The sequence below is a fragment of the Neovison vison genome, chromosome 11 (assembly GCF_020171115.1).
Source record: "Neovison vison isolate M4711 chromosome 11, ASM_NN_V1, whole genome shotgun sequence".
Classification (NCBI taxonomy): Eukaryota; Metazoa; Chordata; class Mammalia; order Carnivora; family Mustelidae; genus Neogale; species Neogale vison.
In genome coordinates this window covers 69543082-69559636 of record NC_058101.1, presented here as the reverse complement: position 1 = coordinate 69559636, position 16555 = coordinate 69543082, and the positions used below count along the sequence as shown (strand labels likewise).

At 36.0% G+C, this 16555-nt stretch overlaps 1 protein-coding gene across 5 annotated transcripts in view; it reads right to left on the bottom strand.

Annotated features, from left to right (window-relative positions):
* INPP4B (inositol polyphosphate-4-phosphatase type II B) overlaps window positions 1–16555 on the bottom strand; it is an 830572-nt gene that overhangs the window by 662874 nt on the left and 151143 nt on the right. The gene's annotated exons all lie outside the window — the stretch shown is intronic.

Here is a 16555-nt window from a genome sequence, read left to right as displayed (position 1 = left end):
CTAGAATCAAGCCCCGCATTGGGCTCTCTGCTCAATAGGGAGCCTGCATCCTCCTCTCTCTCTGCCTACCTCTCTGCCTACTTGTGATCTCTGTCTGTCAAATAAATAAATAAAATATTTTTTTAAAATGAGTAATATATATTCCTCTGTATATGCCTTTTTTATTTCCCAATCTCAATCTGTTATTTCTGCTTCAGCAAACTCACCAAAATAGCCCTTAATAATGTCACTGATGGCTTTCAACTTACCAGATTGGAAGTACCCTCCTTCAGATACATTCATAACTGAATTCTGGGCAGTGTTGAATGTTGTTCATATCTCTTTCTTAAAATTTGCATTGGCTTTGGCATGTGTGACATCTTTTTCCATACGATCCTTCTGCTCTTTCCCCAGTGTTTCCCTCAAAGTTTTATTTTCTGGTTCTTTCACTCAGTATTCCCCTGAAATGCTTGCATTTCTGCAGACAAAGCATGGGTCTCAAAGATGCCACACACACACACTGAGACTGAACTTTTTCTCTGCCACTTATCACCTCTAATACTACTTCCTTGGTCCGGTTTACTACCATCTCTTGCCTAGATTATTGCAATAGCCTAATCATTGGTCTCCTCTCCTGTCTATGCTCAAAGAGTGACCAGAGTAACCCTTGTATAAGGAAAGTCAGACCATCTCATTGATTTGATCAGAACTATTCACTGGCCCTGTGACCTCTTTCAGGTCTTTGCTCAAATAGCATCTTCATAGTGAAGAGCTCCAAGCCTCTCTCCTTAAACATATAATTTTACTGCCACTACAAAATGCCCTGCCCCCCTCTCTTGCTTTACTTTTCTCCAAAGCCCTTGTATAAAATACTATACAGTTACTTATTTTGTTTACTGTCTGTCTCCTCGTATTTGGATATAAGATCCAGCAAGATAAGGAGGTCTGTTTCATAGAATACTACATCCCCAGAATCCAGGATTGGTGGCCCATATAGAAGACCAATAATATTTACTGAAAGAATGAGTGATTATCATCAATCATGTATTCTTGTGATAATGACAGGCCTCAGAGTACACATAGGTTGTGTAATTTCCACACTATGTACTATGTTGTTCTATGTGTAATGTGATTTTAAAGAGAGTTTTTAGCTATTAAGCAAAAAATAAGAAATATTTCCAGAAGTTGTCTGAAATTCATAGCCAGGTCTTTTTTTTTTTTTTTTTTTTTTTTTTAGTATCATGTTATGTTAGTCACCATACAGTACATCATTAGTTTTTGATGTAGTGTTCCATGGTTCATTGTTTGGATATAACACCCAGTGCTCCATGCAATCCATAATCAGGTCTTAATCCTATGTTAGCAATGTTCCTTCTGGCTTACCCTATTAGTCAAAGATACCTATATATGGCCCTGGTTAAACAGATAATACAGATAATGTGTTAGGGATGCTGATTTTGGGTCTTTCTTTTTTGTCTACTTCATCATACACATAAGTACTTCTATTGGCCTAAAGAGTGTGAAATATAGCTCAATTTCCTTCCTTTATTTTCTTTCCAATAACCCATAATTATGGAACAAAAAGGGAAAAATGTTAAAAATTCTTCCTCCCATGAATTATAACCAGATCACAACCTTAGTTTTTTTTTATTCACTGTTATTGCTATTTAAAATATATTTGCTCCTGTAAAAGCACTAAGTGAGCCATTAAGACTTTTCCCTTAATAATAAATACTTTTTCCCTCCATTGAGAGACAAAAAGAAAAAGTCAATTTAATCTTCTCTACTCTCCTAGTTTATTCCCTTTTAATTTTCACAAACTCACAACTCTGTCACTTAGCTATTACTATTATTCCCATTAAACAGAAGAGAAATTAAGCATGAGACTAGGAAGTTTTTTCAAGGTCATGTAGGTGTCAGGTGGAAGAGTTATGATCTGACTCTGAGATCTAAGGCATGGAAAGATATGTGCTTTATGGGACACAGGATATATCTTGAGAAATGTGATTGATTGTCAGCATGACTGACAGGTGTCTAGCTTAGATGACTAGGTGAATGATGATTCTTCCAACAACCTATAGCATGAAGTTTAGAGCACAAGTTTATCAGATCAGTTTGGGTGTAAGTTTGAGATATCTGTGGGAAGATAATTTTGAAGCTCAGAACTGTGTCCAGGCCTGGAGATATAAATAGGGAACTCAAAAGCATTTGGACAGAATTCAAAATTATGGAGACCAGTAAGTTCACTCAGGAAGAGTTCACTAGGCTTGGCTAATAGAAAATAACAGGTTATCTGAGAAAGAGGCATTTTACCAGAATGAGAGAGTAAATGGAAGATTGTTATAGGCCAGAGTGATGGTTTTGGGGAAGTAGATTACAGTGAACGTAATCTACTCTTCAGAGAAACAATTCAACACTATCTAGAACTCATTCAAGGGAAGGAAGTAATTCAAAACTATCTGGAAGTCACAAGAGCTGTTAAAACTTTCTTCAGCTGATCACCTCCCCTTTGACACCTTCTAAAATTGACCTTTCCAGAAACCTAACTCTGAAAGTCTCATGTCGTAGGAAAGACCTTGCCAGAAATGGCTGGCCATCCTCTAACTCCTCAGGAATCCTCCTGATATAGCCCTTTGTAGGAAACACTCCATGTTATGGCCTCTTCCATCCTATTGCTGTCTTGGAATCCAGTTTTTTGAGGCAAGGTAGTCTGTATGGATGGATACTAATAGCGAAAGTGTTACTCTTATCAGGTGATTTCTGTGTGGAAATAAGCACTCTTGGAGATTCATATTTTATTCTAAAGCAGGATTTCACAAAGTGTGCTTCACTAAAGCCTAGTACTATTGGATGCAATCAGTATTATATAAAAATATACTAAAATATAAAAGGTTCCTTGTTACACTCATTTTAGGAAATGCTGGGCTATAAACAAAGTTTAAGAAGTTTCTTTACAGCAGGATTTTCAGAGACTAATATTCTACCATACATCATAAAACTACTGGAGAGACATAAAATTCGGCATTTTCTGAAATTACCTGATTACAGGACTTTTTAAAAAAAGTTATCAAATGGGTCAGAAATCTAGGCAGATATCTTCCTACGGGGATAATGCTAGTGGTGGGTATTTTAGGCAATGTGGTAAATTAATTAGAGATCAAAATCAACACCACTGTAACCATACCAGGTATCACCCTATTGGAGCAATCATTTTTTTCCACTTTACCCACTTTCAACTCTTTCCTCACAACATGACATTAATTTGGTCACAATCACTTTTTTTTCCCAATTTATTTATTTTCAGAAAAACAGTATTCATTATTTTTTCACCACACCCAGTGCTCCATGCAAGCCGTGCCCTCTATAATACCCACCACCTGGTACCCCAACCTCCCACCCCCCCGCCACTTCAAACCCCTCAGACTGTTTTTCAGAGTCCATAGTCTCTCATGGTTCACCTCCCCTTCCAATTTACCCAAATTCCCTACTCCTCTCTAACGCCCCTTGTCCTCCATGCTATTGGTTATGCTCCACAAATAAGTGAAACCATATGATAATTGACTCTCTCTGCTTGACTTATTTCACTCAGCATAATCTCTTCCAGTCCCGTCCATGTTGCTACAAAAGTTGGGTATTCATCCTTTCTGATGGAGGCATAATACTCCATAGTGTATATGGACCACATCTTCCTTATCCATTCATCCATTGAAGGGCATCTTGGTTCTTTCCATAGTTTGGCGACTGTGGCCATTGCTGCTATAAACATTGGGGTACAGATGGCCCTTCTTTTCACGACATCTGTATCTTTGGGGTAAATACCCAGGAGTGCAATTGCAGGGTCGTAAGGAAGCTCTATTTTTAATTTCTTGAGGAATCTCCACACTGTCACAATCACTTTTAATGGGAATGGACCTTTGCTTGAGAGTTTAAGTGTTTGCTTTCCCTTTTGATCAACAAAATTCTATGGACTGCATAAAAAATGGGATTGGGGTTTGTGGTGTTTTTTATTTCACAGTGTACATAATAACTGAGTAAAAATGAGATAAAGCTGATGAATAAACTTCATCATTGATATTATTCCCCTGCTTCTACTTGCTTTTTTTTTTCTTTTATAGCTTGCAAGCTCAGTTATTACAAGGAAAATCAATAAACAAGCTTTCAAGGAAACTTATACCCAGGGAGAATAAAGACCCTTTTGCCTTGAAGTTATTCTTTTTCTTTTTTAAGGGAGTAATATCCACTCCACAGCCAGAGTTCACTTTCAAGTCAACAGAAGCCCTGTGTGCTCATGAGGTCTCTCTGCTGAGAGAACAGAGCCCCCAAGTATTTTCAGAGGGATATCTTTTGTTACTAGGATAACTTCTGTGAATTGAATTGTTCCCAAATTCAGGTAGGATTGTAAAAAGGGAACCAGTGTAGCCAAGAAAATAAAACATTGTCCACAAACTGAAGGACAGGGAAAGCAGGTAAGTAAGGCAACAAAAAGCAGCCTTTTCATGTGAATGTAAATGAAATGTAACTTTATTAAGGGAGCTGGGATTCTTACCTCTGTCCTCTCCTGGAGTTATACCTAGGAAATAGAGACTAGATCCTTTAGAATTCTGTTCTAGGTCAAAAGATTTTTGTCATTGCATGACAGTGTTTAAAGGAGATGACCTTGGACCGCATGTTCAAGTTGCAAATCAAAGCAGCACCCTTCAAAAGAACACACTGAGATGATAGAAATGCTCTACAACTTTGTGTTGCTTAACATGTTAGCTAGTGGTTACACATAAATACTGAAAGCTTGAAATGTGGTTAGTATAGCTAAAGAAGTGAATTGCCAATATTACTTAATTTTAATGAATCCAAATTTAAGTAATTCCATGTGCCTAGTTGTCACCATTTTAGACAGCATAGCACTGGAGAATGAGAGCTGAATTTATTAGGTCAGGAGACCCAGTCTTTTAGTAAGGACATAGAGAAACATGGATATCACCAAACCATGTCTCCTGGTCATTTCCTTCCAAGCAAAGTTACACCACAAAGCCAATGGCAAGAGTCAATAAAAATTGTCTGTGTCTACTTAGAAAATCAGAGTGAGTTTAAATAAAGTCATGGGTAAAAGTGGAATGGCAGTCATTGGTAGAAGGAGAGTCTGACATGTGTCTTAGTAAGATAAGAGAATCCTCAGAAAAATATATGCACATCCATGTTCATTGCAACATTATTTGCAATAGCCAAGACATAGAAACAACTTAAATTTCCATTAACAGATGAATAGATAAAAATTGTGGCATATTTATACACATTGGAATATTATTCAGCCTTTAAAAAAAGAATGAACTCTTATTATTTGCACAATCTAGATGGACTTTGAAGGATTAGCTAAATGCAATAAGCCAGAGAGAGAAAAACAAATATTGTATGATCTTACTTACATTTGGAATCTTAAAAAAAAAAATGAGCTCATAGATACAGAGAACAAATTGGTGGCTGCAAGAGGCAGGAGTTGGGGGGGGTGGGTAAAGGGGATCCAAAGGTACAAACTTCCAGGTATAAAATAAATAAATCATGAGAACATAATATACAGCACGGTGACAATAGTTAATAATACTGTACTGCATACTTGGAAGTTGCTAAAGAGTAAATCTTCAAAGTTCTCATCACACACACACACACACACACACACACACACACACTATTATTATGTGTTGGTGACAGATGTTAATTAGACTCGTGGTGATCATTTACCAATACATAAAAATATCAAGTCATAGGGCATCTGAATGGCTTAGTCAGTGAAATGTCTGACTCTTGATTTCAGCTCAGATCACGATCTCAGGGTTGTGAGATCAAACCCCATGTCAGGCTCCATGCCAGAGCCTGTGTAAGACTCTCTTTCTACCTCTCCCTCTGTCCTGTCCCCACTCGTGCTCGCTCTTTAAAAAAAAAAAATCATCACTACTTGAAATTAATGTAATGTTTTAGGTCAATTAAACCTCAATGAAAAGAGAAAAAGAAAAGAAATAAAAGAGAATCCTAAAAAAAAGAGTTACAGGATAAGAGTGTAACTGTACGTGGTTGTCTAACAAATTACCCCACAATTTAGTGGTGTAAACAGATAACATATTTTTATTCATGAACCTGCCACTTGGGTGGGGCCCATGGGAAGATAGTGCGTCTCTGTTCCAGTTAGCATGGCCCGAATTGTCCCAAGGCTGGGAGCTGGAATCACGTGAAGGATTGTCCCCACACAGGGCTGGAGATAATGCTGACTACTGACTGTTGAACCATCAGTCAGAACACTTTAAAAATGGCTACACCATGAGGTCTGGGCTTTTAGCACAACATGGTGACTGGATTCCAAATGCAAGTGTCCAGAAAGACTTTTGTACCCTCTTTCTGGCCTAGCTCTGGATGTCGCATAGCATTGCTTCTGTAGGACTCTGATCATCAGAGAAGACACAAACCCAATCAGGTGGAAAGAGTCTTTACCTTTTGATAAGGGGTGCCAAGGAGGTACACAAGGAAATGTTCCTAAGACTAGATATATTGCTGTAGCCATTTTTTGCAAAATAATCCATCATTTTTTAATAAAATAGTTTAGACTTCAAGTAATAGAGGCCTTAGTCAAACTAGATTAACAACAAAAAAGAAACTTACTGTTTTAAGGAACTAGTTAGCTTAACGTTTCAAGTATGGCTGCACCTAGTGGCTCAAATTACATAATTTCATCTTTCTCCTACATGCTAATCATTCTGTTTCTTGCCTCTTTTGTCTCTTGTCTCTGTCTCTCTGTCCCTCTCTTTTTCATTTGTCTCAGTGTCTTCTCTAAATAGCAGAACTAAAGATTACTGGTGATGCTAAGTCAACATTCTGACAGTTTTTGAACCTAAAGGAAGTATTTTTCTTGTATACGAAGTCTCACAGAACTGTGATTAATTTGTTCAGGTCCCATGTCCACCCCTTGTCCAATCCTGGGATCTGGAAAATGAAGCTGAATTTTAAGCCAGGTAAATTTTACCTAGAAGCAAGTAATTTAATCTCACTGAACTGCCGTTTTCTCACAGGTAGAAAGGAGATTCTGATAGATTGATGGCAAAACTTACTCCAGTTTTCCCCTTTTCTGTATTCAAACAACTGCAATGTGATTCTGTGGCCTCTTTCATCCAATGGTGAAATCTATTTGGATTCCACGCTAAGCTGGAGATTTAGTTTTGTCCAATAGAAGGTGGTTGATATAACTTTGTGCCAGTTCTGAGCATAGACCTAAAAATCTCTTAAGCATTTTGCAATTTGTCTCTCAGAACCCTGATACTACCAGGAGAAAAAGCTCAGTTTTGACTGTTGAGGAAAAAATGATCAAGTAGAGCAAAGCTGAGTCAGCCCCGTTCTCCCAGCCAAAGTCAGAGACACATAGGACCGCTCAGCCAAGATTAGTAAAACCAAGCCACAGCTGACTTCAGCTATCTGAGGATACATGAGCAAACCCAGCTAAGACCACCCAATCTGTAGACCATGCCCATGAGTTCTGCTCCTTGTGTGTTAGTTCCACAGTTTTATTATGACAAATATGAAACAGTGATACCATTAGTCCCTAAATTTTAGTATTCTGTTTAAAACAGTGTCTGACCTCAAAAAAGTAGTCAATAAATATTTGCTATTATTATTATCCATAACCTGCCAGTACCACACAAAATTTGAGTGTGGTAGCTTCCTAAAGAAGAAAGTTTCCCAAACTAAACTCTAAAAAAAAAAAAAAAATTAAAAGTGAGGTATCTACTACATGCTGCACGAGGTCTAATAAGGACAGAATATTGATCTATTAAATTTTTAGCAATTTAATAAATTTAAAAGAAAAAGTAAGCATCATAATGGGAAGCACATCACTTACTGTCAGTGAAGTAAAAGTAGATGATCTCCAATGTCCTTCACACATTTTGTGTAAATTTCTAATATTTGATATATGCCCAGCTATCATATCATCAATTAGATCAAATAACAAGCTTCTTCCTTGCAAAATGGATGTTAACATTTTTATTATATGATTAATTGCTGTTGTTAACAATATTTATACTTGTCCAAAAATTAGGACAAGAGTAATTTTATCTCTCCTAGCATTTTTTAAACAAAATAATTATGTCTGACACAATTTTCAATAGTAAACTTTAAAAGAATAAATGCATTCGCTCCAAGAAATTATATCTATATATTACCTTTACAAATACTGGAGACCCACATGCCTCTGAGCTTCATCTGTCAGTGTGAGTACTTGTACTGGGGGGAGGGGCTGTTCTTTCATAGTGACCCTTCTCACTCTCTCTCTCTTAGGTAAGTCACGCACCCAGTTACAGAACTTCAATAGTACTCTGTGACAGTTTACAGACTCCACTTTAGCTTGTAAATTCTCTTGTGAACCCAATTCTGTATTTCCATTTCTCTTTGACTTTTGTACTTGTGTATTCTGCTATTTCTTTTCTCTATAGGTCTTAAAGTGAATTGCTGCCTCCCTGTTCATCACCCACAACATACATGTATGCTAAGTGATGGTGCAATGTAAATAAAGCTCCTAGTCCTGTTCCACAAATGTAACAAAAGCAGGATAAGCAGTAATCATCGCCAATTTCATTGTTACATTTATTTTCTAATTTTTTCTTTGCAATAACCCTAGGTATGGCTATGTAAGTCTTATTATCCTATTTACTGATTATGAGTACCAAGGAAATAAGATGTATAGGTCACCAAATATGAAAGTACAGGTAGGATAACAGGTACAGCTATATCCACACACCAGTAAGATTAATAATGACTGTGTGAAGAATAATCAGTTTGAGACTAAATTTTGTGAAAGCAAATTTTCAGATTAATGTGACAAAATTAACAATATTTAATGTATATTAAGCACTTACTATATTCCAATAGCTATTGTAAAAGTAATGTTGTAAGTTGATACTAGCATTAACTCAATTATTTAAGTACTTTTTTCATGGTTTTGTACAGGAAACCAATATGAGACTCTGTGGGTTAAAGAGCTTGCATTCGGTCTAGAAGCAGTAAGCTAATAAATCACCAACAGGGGATTTGAATATAGACTATCTGGTTCCCACAAGTGTCTCTGTTACCCTCTTCTGTCTCTGAAATGAAGAATAAGAAGTTAGGAGAGAGGAGAAAAGGGTAATGGTAAATGAAAATTTATCAAGATAGAAATAAGTAAATCATACACAGGCTGGATCATTCCTCATGTATGGGTTATGAGACAACATCTGGGTGAAGAATCAGGTGGAAATGAGGTTGGGAATGTTTACGATGCAGCCACAGAAAAGTGGCCCTTGATGATCAGGTTGAGGTATTTGAGCATCTGCAATGGCCTGAAGGTAACCTGACCCTCTCTATACTTTAACTTAATCTATGTCAATGCACCAGCAAATGAACACGTTGAGGAAAAATGCACTGGTGTATATGGAAGCAGTCAGTTTCTTGATGTGGAGCTAGAAGAGTTTGTTTAGAATTGGTAGCATTTCTATTTAAAATACTTTATGAACATCGTGTCGTTTAACTATTTGTAAAAGACGAAAGAGACACTGCAAGCAGATGTTCTGGTCACATCTCAGCCCTAACCCCTTCTGGAAGGTTAAGTTCTGGAAACATAGGATGGATGGTTTTATATCAAGCCAGCTGTGTGCTTCTACACAAGGTTTAATGTTGAAAGTTCCTTAACTGAACATCCGGCTAATACCGTGCCTTCCATTTTTCGGCAGCACTTACATATGGCACCTGGCCAATGGGAGGAAAGTACCTGGGTCAAGTAACTGCAGAATGATTTCAAATGTTTGCCTTACCATCTATAAACATAATTCAAGAATAATAACCACAATCTTGGGGGGAAATCTTGGTGAGTCCCTTTTACTAACAGCTCTACAACAGAAATGCAAAAAATAAAAAACTTGGTGATAATCTTATGAAGTTAAGCCAATAACTCTCAAATACAACAATTTCAGTATGAAAGGAATTATTTCTTTGGCCTATGTACTAGTTGAGTTAGCCCCTACCTCACTACACCAACTAAAACGATTTTTAAAAACCTTAAAAGTGGGGCACCTGGGTGGTTCAGTTGTTAAGCTTCTGCCTTCGGCTCGCATCATGATCCAGGATTCTGGGATTGAGCCCCTCATTGAGCTGCCTTCTCAGTGGGAGGCCTGCTTCTCCTTCTCCCACTCCCCCTGCTTATGTTCCTTCTCTCGCTGTGTCTGTCTTTGTCAAATAAATAAATAAAATCTTTTTAAAAAATCTTAAAAATGATGAGGGTGTAACATTTACATTAATAACTTCTTTGGTAGAATTGGTTTTAGGAAAGGAAATATTTTCATAATTCTCATTTCCAGCTTTTCCTAAGAGATAGATTTATTCTTTAATGCTGAAAGCATAATTTTTCTAAGGAAGAAACATGGAAGTAACTCTATCTTTTTCAAGGTTATTTAAAAATCATTTGATACTTGATCAACTAATCACCTGAGTTCTAATTCATGACTAAAATCCAGCAGATTAGTCTGAATCATTCTGCTAATGTGAATCTGATTTGACCAGATATTAACTGCATTATTTAAAATCATATTAGGATCTCTTGAACATTGGCTAGCACTACAATTGTCTTATTAATTTCTGGAAAAAAATTTGAGGTCATCTTACCTGCTGTTTCAAGAAGTAAACAATTATATGTATTATAATTCATGGAAAACATATATATTTTTTTTTCTAGGTTGCTTTCCTTGTCTACTGGTGAGCAAACATCTGTTAGAATCTTTGGCATCTATCAAAGTGTTCTGAGTGTCTTATAACAACAGAACACAGATCCAAGAAAGTTTAGACATGACTAAATAAACAGCACACAGATGTGGATGCTGAAAAATTAATACCACACAACCTGATGGGCTGTAGTACCAAAATGCTTCTGCAAAAACAGAATAAATAAACCCAAGCACAAACACTCATGCAATCATGGCATAAATGAATCATAAAACATTGAAGCAGAAGTTTAGAGATCTGGCATCAAATACAATGTCTGACAAACTACTCAGCTGCACACATTGTTCTTCATGTCATCTCATTGGTAGAGAGAACGTTGGAAGTAAAAGTAACTGGTTACATGTCAACAGAAACCGTTTAAAAAATAATTTCAAGATATTTTATGTTTGTAATCCTCCTCATAACTCAAAAACTGCCTCTTAAATTTTCAGAATAGGTACTTACTATTCTCAGATAAGATGTTCTAATAGAGTACCAATTTGTTGTCATTAAGAATTAAGGCCACAGGAACCCTGGGAGGTTGCTGCTGACATCTAGTGGCATAATTTTTTAAATGCCAAATGCATTAAAAATATATAACTAGAGAGAGAAAGGGACAAACGTACATAAAAATGCACTTGCAAAGTCTAGTGGACACCCCATGTCATAAATTATTTGCCTCTGCCCACACTACTCTGTTTGCAATGAATTGTTCCCCTTCCAAAGAATGTTAGTACCACAAAACCAAAGAAATGAAAACTAACGCACATGCTAAAGCCTTAAAGGAACCAATTCCCTCAAAGTTCTTAGTTCTCTACTGGGAAGTACCAATTCCCAGACAGCCCTGACTCCCGAAAGCCCTGCTCCAACCCCAACAGTCATTAATTTCATCTCCACTTTCTAAATAACAATCGCCCTTTACACACCTAGTATTTAGATACTTTTAGGATCCTAGCCTAAAGAAAATACTGTGAAGCAGAGAATATTTTATTTCAGACTGCATATATGCAAACATACACACACATTCAAAATGGCCACAAACTTCTTAGTCATGAGGTTCAACAATTATTGCAAACTTAAAAATAAAAAGCTTCACTTATTTGTGGAGCATAACAAAAAGCATGGAGGACATGGGGAGTTAGAGAGAAGGGGGTTGGGGTAAATTGGAAGAGGAGGTGAATCATGAGAGACTATGGACTCTGAAAAACAATCTGAGGGGTTTGAAGTGGCGGGGGGGTGGGAGGTCGGGGTACCAGGTGGTGGGTATTATAGAGGGCACGGCTTGCATGGAGCACTGGGTGTGGTGAAAAAATAATGATACTGTTATGCTGAAAATAAATAAATGAAAAAAAAATAGCTTTCAGGGACAGCTTTAATGGCTTCCAAGCATCAACATGAATAATGATGTATAAAAAAAAACACAGAAAAAAACTGAACTTGGGAAAAATAATAAGGCGCATAGAGCATGCTTCTATAAGCATGTAAAGAGATTTGTTTTGTAGTCTCTCTATATGTGTATGTATGTATGTATGTATGTATATATGTATGTAAGGTGTGCATGTGTGTATGTGAGTAGAACAAGAGACTCTCAAGTTTTGCATGTACCCCCACTCCAAACTAGAACACTGATGAATATAGTAGGTAAACACTGATTTAATGAATGAATACATAAATGAATGAGGGGGCAAATTACAATACAACTTTTTTGCTATTGGTTCTAATGTGAGATACGCTATGGGTATTGTCTTTATAATGCAGGGTTTTGCTTGTGGGCAAGTGCCTTAGCTATGTGGCTGAGGTTAGAATTTTCTTCCATGACATGTGTGCATAGTGGCAAAAGCAAATGGGTGATAGAATTGGGGAATCTTTCCTTGGTGAAGAGAATGTTTCAATAGTGAAAAATTGTTTTCTTTATAAGTTAATGTATTTGAATTTAGATTTTATTCTCATTGAAAAGATATGATAAGAGAACAGTAGGTTCTCAAGGCAATCTTAAATAATACATAGCTATTTAATACATAGCTAATAACATAGCTAATAAAATAATACATAGCTAATTTAACATAGCTAAATTATAACTCTCATAGTACAAAGCACTCTTTTAGCCTTTAAATATTACTTTAGTGGAAATCATGGTGATACAAGGAGTTCATTCATTCAGTTTGTGTGCTTCACTCAAAGTGAGAGTAAAAATGGATGGCAAAAGAATCTTCTTTACATTCATATTAAAGGAAAGAAATCCCATGTCTGTGTCTGTACCTATATATAATAAAATGATACTTGTACATATGCACATATACAATACATAAGAACTAGTAGTAGCAATCTATGCAAATCAGTGACAGTGCAGCATCTAGATGACTTTACCAAGAGAATATGGGTTAAGGGAAAGAAATAGTTGTAGTGTTAGGAGGAATTCAGAAGGTCTTAAAGAGAAGTTTTAAGGTTATGTAGGCTTAGGAATAAGGGAGAAACGTTGGCGTTCAGGGTGGAGTATTCAGCTTAAAGAAAGACAAGAATGTTTAGGGTAAGAGGGATAGTAAGAGAGAGACAAAGGAAGAAATGCAGGCAGGGGATTTGATGGAAGAGCTTGAATATTATTTGCAGGACTTGATTTTAGACAGTGACATGCCTTATAGTTTTGGGAGTTTTTTAACAGGTTTTTAAAAGATGGAGTACCCCACAGATTCTATTCCTCAGAGGAATAAAACATAACAAGAACTTTTCAAATGACAAAAACCACAGAAGCCAAAAAAAATTATCTAAAGCTATCATAATAGCTCTTTGTCACGTAAATCCTCTTTAAGAATTACTTTTTAATCACTTCTGTAAGAAAATGCTCTGTGATCTCTTCTCTGACTTGCACTTTAAGCACTCTTTGGGAGCATATTTTGCCTGATGCTACAACTAAATTCCTGCATAGCATTCATGTATCACACACAGCAACTAATTCAGGCAATGCGACTATTATCACACCTCTTATCACATGCCATAGATGTATTTCTACTTCTCCTTTAAATTCACAGCCATTAACTTACCAATCAACCCGCAAGTTTTGATGATTTACTTTCCACTGTGACTTTAGGGTAGGTATGTAATAAATAATATAAAATATAAGTAATGCAGTAAGCTCTTAAAATATCACAAGATTTTCATGCTCTTGAACCTCAACAGATATTACATCTGTGTTTCCTACAGCCTGTATAATAAACTACAGGGAAACACATAACTAAACAATTTATTTACAGTTTATTTATTAGTGTTCTTGAACTTAAGCAACATACACTAACCTTATGAAACAGTTTATTTTCAATTCTTAAAACCATTTGTACTAAGTTTAAATCTCAACCTAGTGTACATCAAAAAAAAAGTCAAATTCTTAATATCTCATTACAGTTACCTACAGTTAAATATATGTGAGGAAAAAAACTTGATATTCTTACATAATAAAAATAAATTACAGACATGAAATATTCTTAATGAAATTCTATCTATTTCCAGGACATATAAAACATATGTAAAAACAGCCTCTATGTTTGTACATAATCTTGCTATGGATGTATAGAAGGATATTTTGACCTGACTAGTTGAAGTTGCTTCTCTCTTTGAATGACAAAATTCAGAATATTGTGACTAAATCACTCCCTGTAAAAGAGTCAAATGCAGAACTTTTAAGTATCTTCCCATGCAAAAGTGCACGCTATTCAAACAGCTTGTTCCCTGAGCTCCATTGTCATAGTTAATCTTACCCAAAAGTGTGTTAGCTTTCAACTGGGAAAACTGAATGGTCCCATTTGTCTAAAAATAACACCTTCACTACTGTGTCTTAAACTTCCATATTCTTACTAGGAGGCCAGCATTACCTTGATAACAAAACCAGATAAAGACTCCACTAAAGGGGTGCCTGGGTGGCTCAGTCAGTTGAGCATCTGCCGTCAGCTCAGGTCATGGTCCCAGGGTCCTGGGATGGAACCCTGTATCAGGCTTCCTGCTCAGCAGAGAGCCTGTTACTCCCTCTCCCTTTGCCTGTCTCTCTGTCTATTTGTGCTCTCTCTCTATCTCTCTGTCGAATAAATAAAATCTTAAAAAAAGAGACTCCAAAAAAAAAGAGAACTACAGACCAATATCCCTGATGAACATGGATACAAAAGTTCTCAATAAGACACCAGTAAAACAAACTCAACAGCACATTAAAGATTGAAATTTAAGTGTCTATATTCCATCTGAGATAATAAATATTGAGCATCAATAATTAGCACTCTGTCATATTAATAGGAATTTTTTATAAGATTACAAACACCCCTATTTCAATGAATCGAAAGGTCTAACTTAGAGAGATGATGATGTGAACACCATTTTCTCCACCCCAAATACTCTTCCACATCCCACTCCCAACCTGCATATAAACACATACATGCTAAAGCATAAGCTCTTTGAGAATTCTGTCAGACCAAAGCACTTGGACTCTAGAGTATACAGAACTGTTTCTTTATTTTCATGTTGAGGAGAAGTGGGTTTTGTTACTGTGTGTACACAATTCTGAAAACTCTACCATGTTAATGGAAATATCCCTCCTTCTACCTTTCTTTCTTTTACTACATTCAGCTCAAAATAAGCTTATCCATCTCTTACATACATAAAATAAAAGGTTAGTAAAATTGAGTATTAGCATATACAGATCTCTGAAAAAAGAAAAATATCACACAGATGCATCCTGGATAGTCCGTGCTCTCTTTATCCTTTATTTTCATTCTAAAGCTCATAGATCCTTGACCCTCATTATGGGTTTCATCTCATTCGGTCTTTTTTTCTTTCCCCTCTCTTTACTGGGTCATTCATCAATTTACCCTCAACAAACACTTTACCACCACTTATCTCCCTATGCCTATATCATATAGCTCAGCTTCACCCTCTTCCACATATGATCCAGGTAGTTCTCATTATGTCTCTCTTTGGTGAATCACAGTTAACAGTTCAATGCAAAAGGCAACCCTCAATTGATGTCATTAACCATTTTTTTAAGATATTTTGTAGTTTGAATTAACATTTTAGTATAGATAAAACTTGAATAGAGGGCCCACAATTCAAAATCCCCTTTAGGGGAAAAAAGCTGCTTCCCTAAGGGGTTTATACATCTTTTGAAGAACTAACTGGAAGTCAGAAATAAGTAGAAACACCCTAATTTGCAATTCAGCCTAAATTTTTGTTCAACTGCAAATTAAAGTTCAGAAGCAACTTTTCTGCTAATGTCTATTAAATTTAAATGCTACCTTTATTTCAGCACTCATTTGTTTTTAGGAATTCAATGATTTGTCAAAAATAAAACCCAATTAATTCCAATTACTACATAGACTAATGTACATTTCAATAATTCTATTATTTGTGTTCACATACATACAGTAATACCCTATCTTCACAGCTGTATGAATAGAAAGTATTGAGAGATGCGTCCAGTTCCCCATCACAATTCTAAGCTTTAGAAACACTTCTATAAAAAACTATTTTGAGATAGCAGTTTTATTCATAAAACATACACACATTATTTATCTGCATCTATAACCACACTTCATTTACATATACATATCATTAAAATATTTGCATGAGTGTTCATATTCTTAGGCCAACATATGTAAATAAATCACATAGCAATTTGAAAATTTAGCAACTAAATAGGCAATCTGTTAAGTATAATCAGACATGCTATTCAGCAACTGTATGATATAATTCAATCTTCCAAAGAAAATATATGTTTTGCATGAGGGTGCCTTTATAAAAGCTTGATGAAGTTTTCTAGGAATTTGTACTGAAATTT